Below are 18644 nucleotides of genomic sequence, written 5' to 3'. Positions count from 1 at the left end.
CCCTGTGCCAGGCTCTGCGCTGACAGCATGGAACCTGCTTGAGATTCTCTCCCTCCCACCACCGCTCTGCCCCTCCCCTGCTTGTGCGTGTGCGTGTACTCTCTCTCTGTCAAAATAAATAAGAATTTAAAAAATATTTACACAAATTTACACCTAATTTAGGATCTGAGCTTGAGGTCAGGCATGAGTGACATTATTACAAGTTATAAACTGGGCTTATGACTCTAGAATTCACTTATAGGTCCTTGTTTTCCAGACTATACATTAAGGGGAATTGGCCTAAAGTCTCTTTTAACTCTAAAATTGTACGATTCTTTGATTTTCCTGAGACAAGTCTGTTGCTACATCAGTGGCTTTAGAAGTTTCTGGTTCCATCACATGCCCCTTTCTGCAAGCCTATTTTGAAGAATAGTGGTTGGGACCAATGCTCTAGGAACCAAACAAGTAGACTTCTTGTGGTTCTAGAACCACGGTTACTGTGCATCTGGCTTTTTATGGACATATCAGTCATAAATCACCTTTCAATCCTCAAACACCAGTACAGAAGTCTACGTAAGTACTGAGGTATTCTATGGGTAAAATACAAAAAACGGTTTATGAATACAAAATATTTCTAAAATCCCCCCCAAAGTAAGTTAGTACATAAACTTTCCTCAATTTCTTGTGCTTTTCCCATATCATTTCTTAAATTTACAGTGCCCGCCACCACTTGTCTATTAAAGCAGGAGAACGGTATGAACAGGCAGCTAATTAATACATCCGAAAAAACATAGAAGACCACTGATTTTTAGTCCACTAATTTATTTATGCCTAGAAACTTAGGGCTGTAATTTCCCATTCCTACATAAGCTATCATCATTTATTAATTCAACCACTGTATCTTGAACTCTTGCCGTGTGTCAGGTCTTGTGCTAGACAGTAGACACAAGAGGTTACAGCCACATAGGCTCTTTGTGTCATGAAAGCTACAGCTAACACAGACCTAAATGTTAAATAAATGATTATACCAAATATATTCATAATTACAAGTCTTGCTAAATGTAATGAAGGAAAAGAAAACAATATTAAGAGAAAGAATAGGTCTCCCAGCCGAGAATTTGGGATACTTGAATATTTAAAACAAGTTTTCTTTAATATGAGGTGCTTCCTAAAGATCAGATATGATATCTAACAGCAGGCCGGGGAATGCAGAACATCCTGCCTCTCCTTTCCCTATCTCTCTTTTCCTTCCTTGTCCCCAAGTGCCCACGTACCAACACCTTTCCTTCCTCCTCCTTCAGAGCAAACAAACAGGTCTCCATATACATCCAATTATGAAAAACAATACCTAGGAAGTCCAGTACTCTCCTTGAAATTAGCCATGATAGGTGGTCTACCTGATATAAACGTGTTGTGAATGTTACGTGAGAAAGCATGAAGTAACTAAGCAGACACACTAGACGTCAGAACTCAGGGTGGTAGGCCAGGTCCCAAACCCTATGTTCATTTTTCTGTCCTCATTTTCCTTGGCTTCTTGGCAGCATTTCACACAGTTGACTACTACCTCTTTCTTGAAACATAACCCCCCTTGGCATGCTCTGCCCCATTTCTCTAGCTACCTATTCTCTACCCTATCTCTAAATGTTGGAATTACTCAGGGTTCAGTCCTGGGTACTCTCCGTCCTTGATTAATCTCCTTCTCTCCTTGATTAATCATGTCCATTCACATGGCTTCAAATGTCACCTGTAAACGCTGACTCCCCAATGTACATCTCATGCTGAAATCTCTCTTCTGAGCTCCATGTTAGAGCTAAATACTTTTTTTTTTTTTTTTAAAGTAAGCTCTATGCCCAACATGGGACTCAAACTCACGACTTGGAGATCAAGAGTCGCATGTTCTACCAACTGAGCCAGCCAGGCACCCCAAAACTAAATTCTTAATTCACATGTTTTTTAATCCTGTTCCTCTTTCAGTCTACCCTAATGTGCTTAGTAGCACTACCATCTATACAGCTATACCAGCCAGAAACTTAGGAGCATCCTCGATGTCATAACTTCTCACCTTCTTCATCCATGCCATCTTAACAACCTTGAATCAGCCCACATCTTCTCATTGCCTCTGCCAGCACTCTGGGCCAAGCTATCAACATTTCCCACCTGGACCACTACAGTAATCTTCTAAGAGTTTGCCTACATTCCCTTCTCTGTGAGGCAGCCATTTTTCTCCAGGTTAAAAACCTTCAATGGCCTCCTACTGTGATTTGGAAAAAAAAAAAAAGTCCAACTATTTTACTAAGAGTTCTGCATGATCTGACCTTTGCAAGCCTCTCCAATCCCATATTGGGCCATTTCTCTTTTTCTCACTGTACCTAAGACATCCTGATTTTCTTTTAACTTCCTTATTTATGCCAAGCTCCTTCCTATCAGGACCTTTGGTTATGCTCGTTCCTCTGCAAGGAACATAATTAACCTCTACTTTCCATGTAGTTGGCTCCTGATTCATTGAGGCTTAGTTCAAAGATCCCTTCCCTCCCCAGGTCTTCACTCATTATTCTCTGTATCAAGGTCCTCCAGAGAAACAGAGCCAATAAGATAGATAGGTAGATAGATAGATAGATAGATAGATAGATAGATTCATACATACATACATACATACATACATATATTGTTGGGGTAGCAAGTCTGAAATCTGTGGGTCAGTCCAGCAGGCTGGAAACTCTCAGAAGCTGATGCTATAGTCATTAGGCTTATTCCTTATCTTCCTCAAAGAAATCTGTTTTGCTCTTAAAGTTCAGCTCATTGGATGAGGCCCACTCTCATTATCTAGAATTGTCTCCTTTATTTAAAGTCAACTGATTTTGGATATTAACTACATATACAAAATATCTTCACAGCAACACCTAGCTTAGTATTTGACTGAAAAACTGGATACCAGAGCCTCATCAAATTGACACATAAAACTGTCATATCCTGCTAGAAGGATTTGACTCCTTTCAATCTTCATTTCTATGCCATTGGCATATGCATCTTATTTCCTCACGCCAGGTACCTTGATAAGGGCCTAGATTTTTTTCCTCATTACTATTCCCAAGGCTGGACTGAGGCATGCTTGACGGGGCAATAGAATTTGTAGGCTAGGGAATTGCCTCCATAAATTCCCCCTCACTTGTATTTTTCCAGTCAAGAATTTTGCCACTTAGAGAGGATACTAAATTGTCACAAACATTGTCAAAATATAAACTCTACAAGTAGTAATAATAGTTACCTTGTTATTGGACATTCTAAACTGGTCTTGGTAAAGAAAGGGAAAGGGTCTGTCTATGGCACAGTTTTGAGTAAGGCTCACTCTTACCCTCAGAGGAAACTACCTTCTCCAATCCCTTTTCCATTTAGTCCCTACTGTGTACATCTTTGCCTTGATTTCCTCCTCTCTCTAAACCGTGGCTTTCTATGACTCTGAATATTCTTTTTTTTTTTTTTTGTACTTGAACCTGATTATTCCAGAATACTTAATTAATGTCTGGTGTTTCCCAGATTAGCACCCAGCTGTGTTACTTAGTATTTGAGAATCCTGAAGTTTTCCTTGCAAGAAAATAGGTATCTTTCTTCTTCTTTCTTTTTTTTATAATGACATAACAGTAAAGCACCTTTCTCCTTATACCATAACAGGGAGAGTGCACATTATAAAATGACAGGGGAAAATTTTTGGGAAAGACAGAGCCTTGATCATTTTCCAGTAATTAATTAAGAGGCACATCCTACTGAAAACAATGCAAAATCGCCACCCTTTCCCAAAGAATGGGAGGGAGAGTAAAAATACAGGGTTTACTAACTGTAGTCAAGTAACTTCTTTAGCCATAATTATCCTAAGATTCCCAAACTTGGAAAAATCTAGGGTACTTGCAAATGGGAAACATATCAAGTGACCCCCACCTGCAATCTTTGCACAAATAAGCGATGGGCAGTGGGGGCGGGGGGAGGCTAGCTGGATGGTGAATCATGTGGGCCACTTGCTTTGCCTCCTTCTTGTGATAATGATCTTCTACCAACCCACTGAGCACCTCAGGGGGTGGGGGGGAAGGCAGGAGTGGGGACAGGATATTATCTTCAATTTGGTCTACCTTGCTTTTCTTTAGAAGTACCAAGAGAAGGGAACAGAGGTTGAAATTAATGAGGTGGAAATGAGATTCTGAATTATCAGTGCATTTCAATTATCTCTGCTCACCCTTGCTGGTTGACCGCACTCAATTTCCTTTAGGCTTCCCTAGGTAGAGAAGTCTAGACTCATGAGAAAGAATTACTTCTCTTTCATGGGAGCTCTATTCCCTGTATCTACCTCTATTATTTTAAAGTGAGACTTAAAAAACTTAATGAGGCCTAAGTAGAACAACATTTTTACTTTTCATTTGTTGTCAAAAGCCTTGAAGACATTTTTGTCAATAGAGAAAGGGTTTTCCCTAGTGTCTTTGGACCATATTTCTAAAAAGCTTCTCCGTGTCACTTCTCTGCCTGTGGTCCCCAGAGTGTAAGTAACATAATACACCCTCTATGTACTACTTTCTTCCTCAGTTTCTCCTGCCCTTGTTGTAGAAATAGCTTTCATTCTTCAAGACTGCTTTTAAGTTCTAACGTCAGAGAACTTCTGCAAAAACCAGATATGGGCTTGATGTGCAGTGGATTGAGAAGGTAAAATAACATAATGCCCACATGCCATAGCAGTGAAAATTCAATTATGTTCTATCTCCATGGGTATAGTAAACAATGATGCACCAGGCAGAGAGATCATAAAGTTAATACTTTTTTAAAGGAAAAGAAAGAGTATAGCTAGGGAAGAAAAGAGAAGGTTTTTGTCTCTGGTTGACCAGCTAGCTCAAAGATCCTACCAGAAATAGTGAAAACTGCAGCCACTTGATGATGGCTTACAAGAAAGGGAATCTCATTGGTTTGAGGTCCTTTGTTTTGGTCTTTTTTCAGGACGTGGAGTGGGCCTGCAAGTAGGTAAAGTCTGGATTAAAGAGAAGTGAGGAGAGAGAATTCCAGTCAGAATCTGACAGGGCACAATGGTCAGAATGAGCACAGTGATGGTGGTGGTGGGGAGAGGGGTGGGCGCTGAGGAAGGTCGTCTGCCTAAGGGAAGGGCTGCCTCACAGGAGAAGGATGTAAGCCTCTTCTTTGAGGAAGAAGGGTCAGGGACAGTCTCGGTGTGACTGAGTAGTGGCCTGTGCTGGTTCTGTCTGGCAGAAAGCCTCCATTAAGAGCTTCTGAACTGCCAAGGAAATTAGTCCCCAATTCAGCCTAGTTAAAATTCAACCTCCTCCTCCAATCCCACTCCTTCAAGATCCTGTCTTCTGGCCATGAGACCTTTAAAATTGCTGGAATAATGGGGCAGAGAAGAAAAGGTTAACTGTTTTCCGTAAGCAATTAATTTGGGCATGCTATTTGAATAACTAGTATTCTAGTATTCTCTTAATTTGTTTTCCACTTGAAATTCAAAGCAGATTCATAACTACTCCATACAAGGACAAGATCTAGAATTTTCTATCTGTCACCTCTATAGATGAATTATGTAATTACACACACACACACACACACACACACACACACACACATTTCCAGAGTTACAACTTACTCCCCTCATTCAGTTTCGGTAGGTTCTGACCTGGTGCCCTTCACCTTTTAAATGGTGAAGGCAGTAGAGGAAATCTTAGCATTTGACTTTCAGCTCATCATAAACATACAGCTGTATATACAAGTTGTGTAAGAAAGCACACAATTACCATACCACTTGAAATAAAAATTGGCCATTTCCTTCAGGAAAAAAAAAAAATGTTGGCCTAGGAATCTTGTATTGTTCTCCTCCTTCTCCTTCTCCTTCCTCTTTTTTTCCTCTTAATTCTTGAAACCTACCAAGAAGATCCCAGGGAATGCATATAGTTTGCAAGTTTGGTTCTTGGTTATTCCAAAATACTCCTTTTTGGGATATACACGGATGTCTGGATCTTTATTGGATATGGTCTTTGCCCAGATGCCTAGCTCAGTCTGTTTTCTGGCTATTATCTTCAAGTGAAATCCAAATCTCTAGGAGGAGCTTAAAAAAAATAACAGCACCTGGTCTGGCACTCAGAATCTTAAGGGCTGAAAGCCAGAGCAGATTCTCTAACTATAAGAATCAAACCATTCATCGTCTGCCCTTCAGGTCTGCCAGCCAAGAGGGAACAGGAAGCTTGCTGTGAGTCCAAGACTGTGGAATGCAAAACCCCAAGCAGTTACTTGCTGTGGTTTTAAGCTTTGTCCTGGAAGTTAAGAACACTGTGAATGCTCTTCTAAATAACATTCTAGCCAATAAATACCCACCTAGCACCTAAAGTCTTTGAACCTACTCTAGTATGCACTCTTTACACGATATTTCAGCACCACATTAGTCTTTAAGGAAAATTTAATATGGGTACTTGTGTACCAAGTACCCAGATTGCCTGCATGATTAGGTTTCTATTTAAGACTGAGCAGATCAAATACCCTCCCTAAAAATCCTTAGTAGGCATTTTAATGCTTTTTGGAAACCTCAGCTAGCTATTGGACAAACTTTCTCATGGGTCACCCTTGATTTATAGTTCACAGATTTGGATGGGGTGAGGGGGCAGTTTGAGAAGGATCTGAGTTTGCCATGTTTAACATGTATGTGCATTTAGACTGTATTCTTGCTGGCAATCCAATTTAATAGCTCATTTCCAAATCCTTTCTTGGAAAAGGAATGTAGATTACATAATCATGAAAAACAAACCTGTTGCCATCCAGCATGAGCTAACATGTTACAGTACTTTATGGCCGAAGGTTATTAAGCCAGCACCCAGTTTCTTGCACCAAGGGGAACACTGGGAAAGTGAAGGCCTGCCAGTTTTGTTAAAGGAATGCCACTTAGTGGTAACGACACAGGCAATTCACCTTTCTTGTTAGAGCACGCTGCCCGGGGACTTTGGGTTGATTAAATAAGTGTTCCTTGACCGCTGATTAGGACTGTGTGATCATTAGCAACTGAGAAGCCTATTAAAGCAATTCTTAAGATTAGCTGGTCTCAGTAGGAAGACCACCTTGGGTGTTCCTAGTCCTCAAGATTCACATCAAATGCATCTTCTGCTGTGCGACCTTCCCTGACACCTACACTTCTGGCCAAGGGAAGTAATGAGCCCTGATCTGGCGTGGCCGTCCACAAGCATACAGTGTCTGTTAAATTCAACCAAAGAATTTTGGTGTCCTGGGTTTTTTAATGTTTTCACTCCTGTGGGCTTGGGGATAAAAGCCTCTGACTTAATTTTAATGTGTATTTCCTGGCTTAAGAGCCATACCGCAGGTAACCCTCCGATTCAAATACCTTATAAGCTTACTTTGAGGTGGAAACATCACCTTCATTGTTCCGGTAGAAATCGCAGATGATTAGGTGACAACCAAGGCAGAACAGGAAGCAGCCGTCCTTTGAATACCGCATGGCATGTCGCTGAGAGCTTTACACGGATGATCTCACTTCGTTCTCGTAACCACCCTAGTAGGTGGATATGGGTGAAGAGACTAGTTTGCCCAGTGCCTCTCAGCCAGTAGTGGTGGTGCCGGGTAGGAGGCTGCTTTGGTTGGACACGTACTCCCCCGCCCTGGGCTGTATCTCCTGGTTATCACATGGCACAGGCACCTAGAGGACGAGGAACACACCCCTTAGTTGCTGCGGTCAGCAGATCACCTTTATATGCCCGGAATGTGTAGTCTATCAAATTCGACTTCTGCATGAAATAATACCTTTCCTCCTGGGAATCAAAGAGCCCCATGCAAACCTGAAAAGTGCTGGTTACCTGTGTTTTTTTAAACAGTCAAGTGTTCTTGTTTTCTGGTTTGAAGACCTCAGAAGTGAATTCTCCTGGAAGGGAAATTATAAGGGTAATTTTAATGTTTTTTAAAGTTTATTTAGGGGCGCCTGGGTGGCTCAGTTGGTTAAGTGTCCAACTTCAGCCCAGCTCATGATCTTTTGGTTCTTGAGTTCGAGCCCCACATCATCGGGCTCTGTGCTGACAGCTCACAGCCTGGAGCCTGCTTTGGATTTTATGTCTCCCTCTCTCTCTGCCCCTTCTCTACTCAAGCTCTCTCTCTTTCTCTCTCTCTCTCTCTCTCTCTCTCTCAAAAATAAACATTAAAAAAAATTAAGCTTATGTATTTTTGAGAGAGTGAGTTGGGGAGGCGCGGAGAGAGAGGGAGTAAGAGAGAGTCCCAGGCAGTCTCCTTGTTGTTGGCACGGAGCCCTATGCAGGGCTTGAACCCACGAATTGTGAGATCATGACCTGAGGTGAAACCAAGAGTAGGACACTTAACCGACTAAGCCACCCAGGAGACCCAATGTGAGTAATTTTAGATATGCTTTCTCTCTCAAGTATCTGACTAGCTGATACTAGCCAAGAGGGAAAAGTTAGGTTCCCTCAGTGGCTACTCCTCCGACTTCCAGGAGGCAAAGGAGACAGGAACAGTTTTACTCAATTTATTTGTGGCTCATTTGCTCTCTGCCTCTTCCAGTAAGCTTTTAGATGAGGAAAAACAAAGTGGTTATTCTCTCCCCTCCTCTCCTGATGTCTTTCTTTCACCAGGTAGCTGGGAGGGTACAGTTTGATAAATTTGCACTATTCGAATAGGGGCCCTCGGATCTCTCATTCACAAATTCTACATATTATTATTTATTGAAAATTTACTATGCACCTGGCAATGAAGTGGGCAGTAAGGGTTCAAGACTCAGCTTCTTTGGTGGATACCTAGGGAACTGGATTCTGGTAAAGTCCAGCAGGCCTCAGATGCTGTTCAAATATTGCATTAACTCTCCAAAACAGTAGTGGTTTTAGGGTTGTGAGGTGAGGAGACAGTTAGGAATTAGGAAGGGTTAGCAGTGTGGAGAAGTCAGGGCTCCCCTGGGGAGAAAGTGAAAGGAAGGGAATCATCATAAGATATTTGTCTAGGGTTTTTCTGGTTGGAGAAGGGAGGACTGGAATATAAGGGGGCCACGGAAGTTGCTGGCTATTTATTCTGTGATATACAGAGGTACAGCGTACCTTTTCTGAAACCATGGCTCAGAGGCTCAGTATTTATGATGTCCCTTCTCTCCATGTCAACCAGGCCCCATCTAAGTACACTAGGAGCCGAATTCATGTAATAGTTGTAGGGAGACCCCTCCCTCCCCCCACAAGGTAGGCTTGTCGGAGACTGTCACGTGTTAGCACTGAAAGTCCCATGTCTCTGCGACCCCTTCCTCCAGGGCATTTGGTCACATTGGTCCTCCTAACTGCTTCCTTGAAATTCAGCAAGCTGAACTTACGCAACCTTCAAAGTATGTAGGGTAATATTTTGCTGAGAGTCAAGTAAGACAGTTTTAAAATGTTATATTCTCAGTTATTTTTTTTTTCAGTGTCCTATACCTTAAAATAAAAACAAAAGAGCCTCCATCCAAATCCATTTAAAAATACTCCAGAACTATTCTCACCAATTTAGGGCACAAATGATGTAACTATTTCTCCAATATGGACTTCAAATAGAGTGACTATACAATTTAGCTGCCAAATTAAGATATTTTTGAGAATAAAAGGGGGACTAAAATGATTTAAAAAGTATAACTTTTAGCATATTTATTTACTGTGGCGCCTGGGTGGCTAGGTCGGTTAAGCATTCGACTCTTGATTTTGGCTCGGGTCATGATCTCACAGTTCGTGAGTTCGAACCCCACACCCGAGTTCCCTGCTTGGGACTCTCTCTCTCCCTCTCTCTCTGCCTCTCCCCTGCTCTTGCTCTCTTGCTCTCTCAAAATAAATAAACTTAAAAAAATCTATTTATCAACAAATTGGTTGTTTTATGTTGTTGGATCTATAAAACAGTTTTAGTAAAACCCATTTTCAAAAAAAGAATTGTTTCTTAAAAACCTATATATTCACGTATATTAAAATAAAAAAGTTTGAAACATTTATGTTGATTATCTGAATATTAAAAATAGTCTAAGTGGAATAATTGTTGTTGGTATATATTCATATACTTTATCCATTTTCTTGCTTTATCATTTGATTATAATCTGTTATTGAGATATTTCTGAAGAATGTATTTTTTCACTGTGGTCTTACTATATATGTATTTTTAAAATAAATTTGTCACACTCCCTATCAGTTGATTCCTCTCTGTAGTCCACAGTATTTTCAACTGAAAAATTACTCTTCAGGTGGCAAGGCTCATAGTAAGCTCAGAATAAATTCTCCTAAGTAGAGGAAATTCTCAATTCTATCCTTTTTATTTTGAAATGTGTAAGTATTTCAGTCAATGTATTTTCACACATGATTTCTGTTTGCTTCTTTTCAGAGTAGATTTCTTTAACAAATACTTTTGTCAGGCAAAACTTGTCATAAGTTGTGTCTATTTATACTTAAAAATATTTTGTATAATGTAGATGCTTCAAAATTGTTAGCTTTTAGGATTCCATGCCATTCTAGGACAGAATATACATTTATGAAATAAATCAAGGAGCTCCACTAAAAAATTATTCCACAAGTTTGTATATTCCAAGGTGCAGTTGTAGAATTTCAAAATTAAATTTTATAAATTGATTAAGCCCTCATTGTTTAATTTATTCAATTCTTTCCTTGCTTTTATAGGATAAAGTTCAACATCTCGTTGTTTCCAAATTTTGTTTTTAATAACTACCATTCTCTCAATGCTTCATGGAACATTTCTGCTCCATAAACATCTTATTTAGCAAGAAATTTATTGACAAAAGATAGAATGTATGCAGAATTTGTATTCATATGGTCCTCACAAAACAAATAATTTTATCTTCAAAGTTCAACTTTTTAATTGAATTCGCAGTAGTATTTACAATATGGCCAGATGAACTTTTTCACTTTGATTCCATGAATTTCATGAAAAAAATTGAACACTTACTGAAATTGATCAATTTGTAATTTGAAGCATCTGTTGAAACATAAAAAAAGGGGTCATTTAGCTGTCCACAGCTAAATTCTTCCATTAATGAAACTAAAGACATCAACAGTTGTTGCTTCCTATTTCATACAGGTCCAAGAAAATCTTAAAATAATGTCTAAGGTTTGAAGTAAATCCTGGAGCCTCTACAGCATCTTTATTTTTTCCAGTTTTTCTTACTACAGGTCTCCTGGTGGATAGTAAACTGGTAAACATTTTAGGTACATTATATATTCGTCATCAACGTCACTGAGAAATGAAAATTCTGTACTTAATTTTTTCGCTAAGCCCACGTTTGTTTTGTTTCTTGAGTTCATGGCTGCTGAGAGGGTTCATTGCAAAATCTTTAAAAAGCATTACCAAACAATAAAGTAAATAAAAGTAAATAAATACTTGTAGATTTCCATTGTCTAGTAAATGGCAAAACCATTTTAGCAGGATTGTTCATACCACTTGTATAAGTGCTTTGGCAGGCATGCTGAACCCCCACTTCCCACATACATTTCACATTCACCAAATTTCTCATTTCTCACATTTCACAGTGATCCCACCCACTGGCCTAACGACTTCATCATCTCCCAGGCACCACCAGGGACCAAGGCACGACTGATTCATACACCAGATGGCCACCAGGGGCAGCAGCAACAAACACTTCTCCCAATCCCGGGACCAGAAATTGTCCAATGCCACCTGGATGCAACCACTCTTTATCAGCCAGCATCCTGATAAAGGGGTGGAGTCGGTTAACTGTGTCAAGAAAGTTTTCAAAAAAGTGAGAGGCGTTATCATTGATAGTTCAGATTTAACCTCTTGTTACCTGTTGAACCCTGTTTATTGCCCATGTACCTCACACACTACTAGAGAAGACCATGGTAGAATATGGAAGTACAAAGTGATCTACTAAACCCATCCTGGCTTATTCTAATACCACAAGAAATAATAATATCTTGTTAAAAGCAACAACCATAAGAACAACTCTGGGACACATGTTAAATCAGGGAGAGGCCAGGAAGTATATTCACTTTGTCTATTGACCACAGGAGTGCTTCATAAAATGACTTTCTGTTCTCCCTCTTCAACCTATGAAATCAGAACTAGATATAGCCTCAACATTTGCATTTTTGAAAGGCTTTCCATGATATTCTTAGGGACACTAAAGATTTATTCCTGGTTTGGAAAATTCCTTCACCTCTTATTTCAAGGTGTCAAACCTGCTGTTTACAGAGATCAGGAGTATCACACACTTTACTCCATGGTTTACCTAACACCTGGATCAAAACTGTTATTGAAAGTGAGCTAGAGACAAATTGAACTTAAATTCAGTCACATGATGATAAATACTGTCATTTCCTTTGGCAAACTTGTAAGCTGTGAGATTTATTTTTGGCTGTATCTTTTTTTTTTTTTTTTTTTTGCAACTTGGACCTGTGATAACAGACACGTTCTTTCTTTTGAGGATCAGGTTTCCAACCAAAGAATAAAAAATATACTGAACATTGATTTTTTTTTAATGTTTACTTATTTTTGAAAGAGAGAGAGACCAAGTGGGAGTGGGGGAGGGGCCAAGAGAGAAGGAGACACCGAATCTGAAGCAGCTCCAGGCTCTGAGCTGTCAGTACAGAGCCCGACGTGGGGCTTGAACCCACAAACCAGGAGATCATGACCTGAGCCAAAGTCAGACGCTTAACCAACTGAGCCACCCAGGTACCCCAGTGAACGTTAATTTTAATAGTTTGGAAGAAATAGGTACCAGGTAAGCATTTTTAAAAAATGAAATACTACTGAAAAATTTTAAATCTGTAAATTATTTCATTTCATTCATTATAATTTCTATTGCAAGAGTCCTGAGAATGTGTTTCTAATTTCTTTAAGGGAATTGATTCCAGCATGATGAGGTTATATTTGTTTAGACGATTTTCTGTATTTGCGTACTTTTTTTGCCAGTAACTTCTATGAATTTTTAGAACTATCTTGATCTCACTGTCTTCAGCTACAAAATGAGGATTTTAGTCTAGTGGATGTCCAATCTTCATTCCAGTTTCTTAAATTCATCTTTCACATCTATTTTGAATGTTTGGAATTTCTTATCATGTACGTGTATTCTATATTATTTTATTAATAAGTATGGGCCATTATTTTTCAGTTATTTTCCTCTACTTTAAAGAAGCAAATGTTAGCTTAAAAAGGGAGTAAACAAGAACATTAGATAGATCGAGGGAATGGACTGAGGGAGATAGAAAAGCAAATGTAGAGTCAGGATCTATGGGACAGTAGTTATTTTTAAAGATTTTCTAAGGTATAGGGAATCACCTAGTGGTGGAAACAGAAAATGCTTTTTGAAAGTTTAGGATTTGGTTTCCTGTGCTTTAATTCAGTTCAGATCACTGAATAGTGTCCATATGGTTTGTAATCAATGTATTTAAAATATAGCAAGATGTTGAATATTTATTTTTTGTAATCAACTTTTAAAATCATACTAATATGTCGAATATGTAATACTATCCTCAAGCCTTTCTTTCCTAGAGGGATCAAAAATCCCCTAATACTAAGTTTGAAAATTAATTCTTGTCCCAAAGAATGTGTTAAATTCATGGTTCTGTAGTCAGAAGAAGTCTAGATATGCACAAAACAAGCATGAAAGCATGACCTTTATCTACCAGAAATGCGTGGTCTAATCAGAACCAGGCAAATCTATTACGATTACACTTTTAATTTCACAGATGAGGTAGCTGACATTCCATCTACTTTACAGAGGCTTTTGAAACATCTGAGAAACCAAGATGGATTTTTCATTTGTCAAAAATAATCATATGTATATGACCCCTTCCACTTACTTTGGGTTTTCCTCAGATAAAGACTCAGACGGAAGTAGTTTTGGGAGGAGATAATTCCAGGAATCAAAGTGGGGGGACAGGGAAAGTGAGACATGGAAAGAGGAAGAGTCAGGGGAAGGGTGTTATTTCCCAATAACGTCAGCAGGTGCCAAGGGCTTGATTCTTCTGTGATCTCTCAGAATTGCACATGTGAAAGGTGGAATGTTGAGCCATGTATTCTCTGGCTCCTGACCACATTCATTACGATTGTCCCTGGAAACTATACTTATCCCTATATTTCTAGGCTGTGCTTGTGTGGTAGTTTAGCAGGCTCCCTTAGCTCCAGAGAAATCCCTGGATCAGAGAAGTGGAGTAACCCATGGCTTGCACTTGTGGTGGAAAGAGTCTGAGCCCACACAGAAACGTCTACTAGAGTGGTGGCTAAAATCACAGGTGGGCCAAGGGGATATCCCAGAAATACTTTCTATGACCACACCTTATCCTGCTCAGACCCGCTTGTCCCCAAATTAAGTTAATTCTGTCATTGTATCTTCAAAGCGCTGGCCACAATCTCTAAAGACTTTGTACAGAAAAATTTGTGGATCACGCTATGGTGGTTCCTGCTATTATAGCTGGTCCCAAGGCCACGACTGATATTCATCAACTTTCTGCTCTACCATCCATTCTAGGTTTCTCCATCCTAGGCCAGCATCAGCTGATCTAATTTATTTGCCTGGTGGGGGGATTCCAGAACTTCCTCTCAGAGTGGTCAGGCCTTGGGTTGCCTTGCCCTCCTTGGACTGTGGTGGCTGCAATTACTTGTTCACTCTTATTAGCAGACATAAAGACACATAGGAGTATCCCCAGTGATTCCTCTGAGTTTCAGACATATTCTTCCTTCCCCTTTTTTGTAACAGTAAGCCTAGTTTCTCATGGTAATGTGGGTTGATTAACCTCACCAGTATTATAAGTCCTTTCTTTGCCTGCTGGTCCAATTGTGTTAATAACATAAACAAAAACAAAAAACCAACCAGCCAACCAAACAAACAAAACAAAGATCAGTTGTAGCTTCAGGGTTTGTGGACCCTTTTGTGTCACAGGAGTAGTGAACCCCACTTCCCACTTTACCCAGTAGAGCCCAAAGTAGAAGGGGAGGCACACATGGGTTATTGGGAATGATAGTGCGAAGGGCTAATTTGTGTTCCTTTCCTTGGAATCTGGACCTGGGTATTCTAGCTGTTGAAGACACAACTTGCTTTATCGGCTCAATACAGATAGTGCATTATGGAGGATGTTTCCCTAACTCTACAGGATGCTATGCCTAAACTAGCACCTTAATAGGCCGCTCCAATGTGGTATCTCGATTAGTTTCATAGTACCAAAAACCAAGTGGCTTCAAACAATAGACATTTATTGTCTCGCAGCTCTGGAGCTAGAATCTGAGATGACAGTGTTGGCATGAGTGGTTCCTTCTGAGGGCTGTGAGGGAGAATCTGCTTTATGCCCTTCTCCTGGCTTCCAGTAGTTGGCCAGCACTCCTTGGTGTCCCTCGGCTTGTAGCAACTCCATCCTTTTCTTGGCATTCTCCCCATGTCTCTGTATCTGTGTCCAAATATCTCCTGTTTATAAGGACATTGTCCTACTGGATTAGGACTCACCCTAACAACCTCATATTAACTGATTACATCTGAAATAACCCTCTTTTCAATCGAGGTCACATGCTGAGGTGCTAGGGATTAGGACTTTCACATGTGAAATTATGGGGGCACTATTCAACCCATAACAGTAGCAGACCAGCTACTTCCAGGAAATAGGCAGGATATGGTAGTACGAGCAATCCTATGGTCACATACACATTTCTCAGTAGGTCCCCTGGTTGAAGGCAATTTTATGTAAGATTCCATGGCTGGTAGAGGCTCTGTAAAAAGAAAAGATAAACCCACCTCTGGAGTAGGTATTGATTCCTGCAGAGTGGAAGTGGGGGAGATCTAGTGCAAAACTGACTTGCCACCCAGAAGCTGGTTGTTTCTGTATCTATGCTGGAAAGATATCTAGAAAATCTGCAAATATTTAATAAACAGTATGTTTCTAGGGGCACCTGGGTGGCTCAGTTGATTAACCATCCGACTTCGGCTCAGGTCATGCATGATCTCATGGTTCATGAGTTCAAGCCCCACGTTGGGTTCTGTGCTGACAGCTTAGAGCCTGGAGCCTGCTTCAGATCCTGTGTCTCCCTTTCTTTCTGTGCCCTTCCCTCGCTCATGCTCTGTGTCTCTCTGTCTCTCAAAAATAAATAAAGGTTAAAAAAAAATACTTGAGCTGAATGAAAATGAAAAGTCAACAAATAAAATTGCTGTCACCAGGTAAAGTTAATATAAACTTGAAACGCTTATGTTAGCAATAGAATAAAGATCTAAAATCAGTTATCTAAACTTCCACTTTAAGGAGCTAATAAAAAAATTAAACTTAAACTAAGTATAAAGATAAGAGTAGAAATCAATGAAATTGAAAATGGAAAAATATTAGAGAAAAAAATCAATAAAATCAAAAGCTTGTTCTTTGAAAAGATCAATAATGTTAATAAAATTCAAGCTGGATTGATGAGAGACAGGGTGGAGGAAAGAACACACATTATTAGCATCAGAAATGAAAGGGAGGAGTGCCTGGGTGGCTCAGTCCGCTAAGCGTCTGACTTCGGCTCGGGTCATGATCTCATGGTTCATGGGTTCAAGCCCCGTGTCGGGCTCTGTGCTGAAGGCTCAGAGTCTGGAGCCTGCTTCAGATTCTGTGTCTCCCTCTCTCTCTGCTCCTCCCCCACTCATGCTCTGTCTCTCTTTCAAAATAAATAAACATTAAAAAAAAAAAGAAATGAAAGGGAAAAGATAATTCATCTGATAAGGCCACTAAAAGGATAGTAATAGAAGATTTTGAAAAACTGTTCCAATAATTTTGGCAACGCAGATGAAGTAGAAACATTCCTTGAAAGACACAAACTACTGAAACTGAATAAAGTAAAAATAGACCACTTTAATGACCTCTTTTCAATTAAAAATTTTAATTCCTAATAAAAAACCTGCATAGAGAAAACTCCAGGCCTAAGCATTAAAGAATAAATGATACCAGTTCTATGTAAACTCTTCCTGAAAGACATAAGGACGAAATGCTTCTCAACTAATTTTATGAGGCCAGATTTAATCTGACACCAAAACCAGGCCAGTTTTAACCATACTTAATGATACAACAAGATGGAAAACTATGACCCAATATCTCTCCTATACATAGTTGCAGAAATCTTCAAGAAATATTAGCAAGTCGAATTCATCAACATATAAAAAAAGGATAATATACCACACCAAGCGGCATACATAACAGTAATTCAAGGTTGTTAACAGTTGAAGATCAAGCAGTGCAATCCCCATGATACCCGAATAAAGGAGAACTACCATGTGATCTTCTCAATAAGTTCAGCAAAAGAGTTTGATAAAATCTAATAACCTAACACCATGATAAAAATGGTCAACAAACTGAAGCAGAAAGAAACTTCCTTAAGCTGATAAAGGGCATCTATAACAATTTATAGCTATCATCATACTTCGTGATGAAAGACTGAATGTTTTTCCCTAAGATCAGAAAGACAAAAAAGATGTCCACTCTCATTATACTATTCAACATTATACTTGAGGTCCTAACCAATGAAATAAGGAAGGGAAGAAAAATAAATAGAAAACATATAGATTGGAAACAAGGAAGTAAAACCATGTTGAGTTGCAGATAACCTGTAGAATATAGTAATCTACAAAACAGCTACTAGAACTATTAAGAGATGTTATGAGTTGAATTGCACCCCACCCCCCCAATTTACATGTTGAAATCCTAATTCCTAGTACATCAGAATGTGACTTTACTTGGATACAGGGTCTTTACAGAGTTAAAATGAGGTCATCAGGTTGGGCCCTGTTATGGACTGAATGTTTGTATCCTAGCTGATTAATATAAGACAGGTTAGCAAGTTTGCAAGATACAAAGTCATTTTACAAAAACAAATTGATTTCTTTATACAAGCAACAAAATACGAGAAACTAAAAATTTTTAGTCTGCTTACAATAGCATGCAGAAAAGGAAATACTTGTGGATGAATATAACAATATATGTATGTACCCTGAAAATTATAAAACACTGCTAAGAGAAGTATTATTTAGAAGACCGAAATAATTGAAGACATATACCGTGTTAATGAACCAGAAGATACAATACTCTTAGATCCTTCAAATTGATCTACAGATTCAATGCAATCCCAATCAAAATTCCAGGAGGCTTTTGGAAAAGTTAGGATTCTTATTCTAAAATGTTTATGGAAAATAAAGGTCCTAGACAATTTAAAAAGGTCCTAAAACAATTTAAAAAGATCATAGTTAGAGAGCTTATAGTACTTAATTTAACGACTTAATTATAAATCTACAGTAATCAAAACAGTATGATACAGTTGTAAAGATAGACAATACAGGTCAGTAGAACAGTATAAGGAGGCAGAAATAATGTCCCTGTTTGTGTGTTCATTTAATTTTCAATAAATGCACTAAGGTAATAATAGAAAAAGGATATGGTATTAGAACAACTGGATCACTATATGGAAAAATGTAAACTTTGACCTTTATATCATGCCATACAAAAAACAAAACTCAAAATGGATCAGAGACTTACATGTAAAAACTCAAATTATAAAATTTCCAGAAGAAAATACAGGACAGTCTTTGAAAACTTGAGATATGTGTAAATTTCTCAGATCCAACTCAAAAAATCATGACCCATGAAAGAGAAGATTGAATTGACTCTATCAAAATCAAATTTCTGCTTTTTGAAAGACATCAA

At 39.0% G+C, this 18644-nt stretch overlaps 1 protein-coding gene and 1 long non-coding RNA gene across 4 annotated transcripts in view; one reads left to right on the top strand and one right to left on the bottom strand.

Moving 5' to 3' along the window:
* CENPF (centromere protein F) overlaps positions 1-18644 on the top strand; it is a 101337-nt gene that overhangs the window by 15740 nt on the left and 66953 nt on the right. The gene's annotated exons all lie outside the window — the stretch shown is intronic.
* The window catches only part of LOC132686200 (uncharacterized), a 34841-nt gene that overhangs the window by 11616 nt on the left and 4581 nt on the right, over positions 1-18644 (bottom strand). For 2 of the 3 annotated variants that reach the window (XR_009613504.3, XR_013553268.2), the window contains exons 2-3: positions 7818-7882; positions 7349-7660 (exon numbers count right to left, since the gene is read on the bottom strand). This is a non-coding gene — a long non-coding RNA (uncharacterized LOC132686200). The remainder of the gene's footprint in view (positions 1-7348; positions 7661-7817; positions 7883-18644) is intronic. The other variant, XR_009613505.3, reaches the window with a different exon arrangement.

The sequence above is a fragment of the Panthera onca genome, chromosome F1 (genome assembly GCF_046562875.1).
Source record: "Panthera onca isolate mPanOnc1 chromosome F1, mPanOnc1 haplotype 2, whole genome shotgun sequence".
Taxonomy (NCBI): Eukaryota; Metazoa; Chordata; class Mammalia; order Carnivora; family Felidae; genus Panthera; species Panthera onca.
This window is presented reverse-complemented; position numbering and strand designations above follow the sequence as displayed.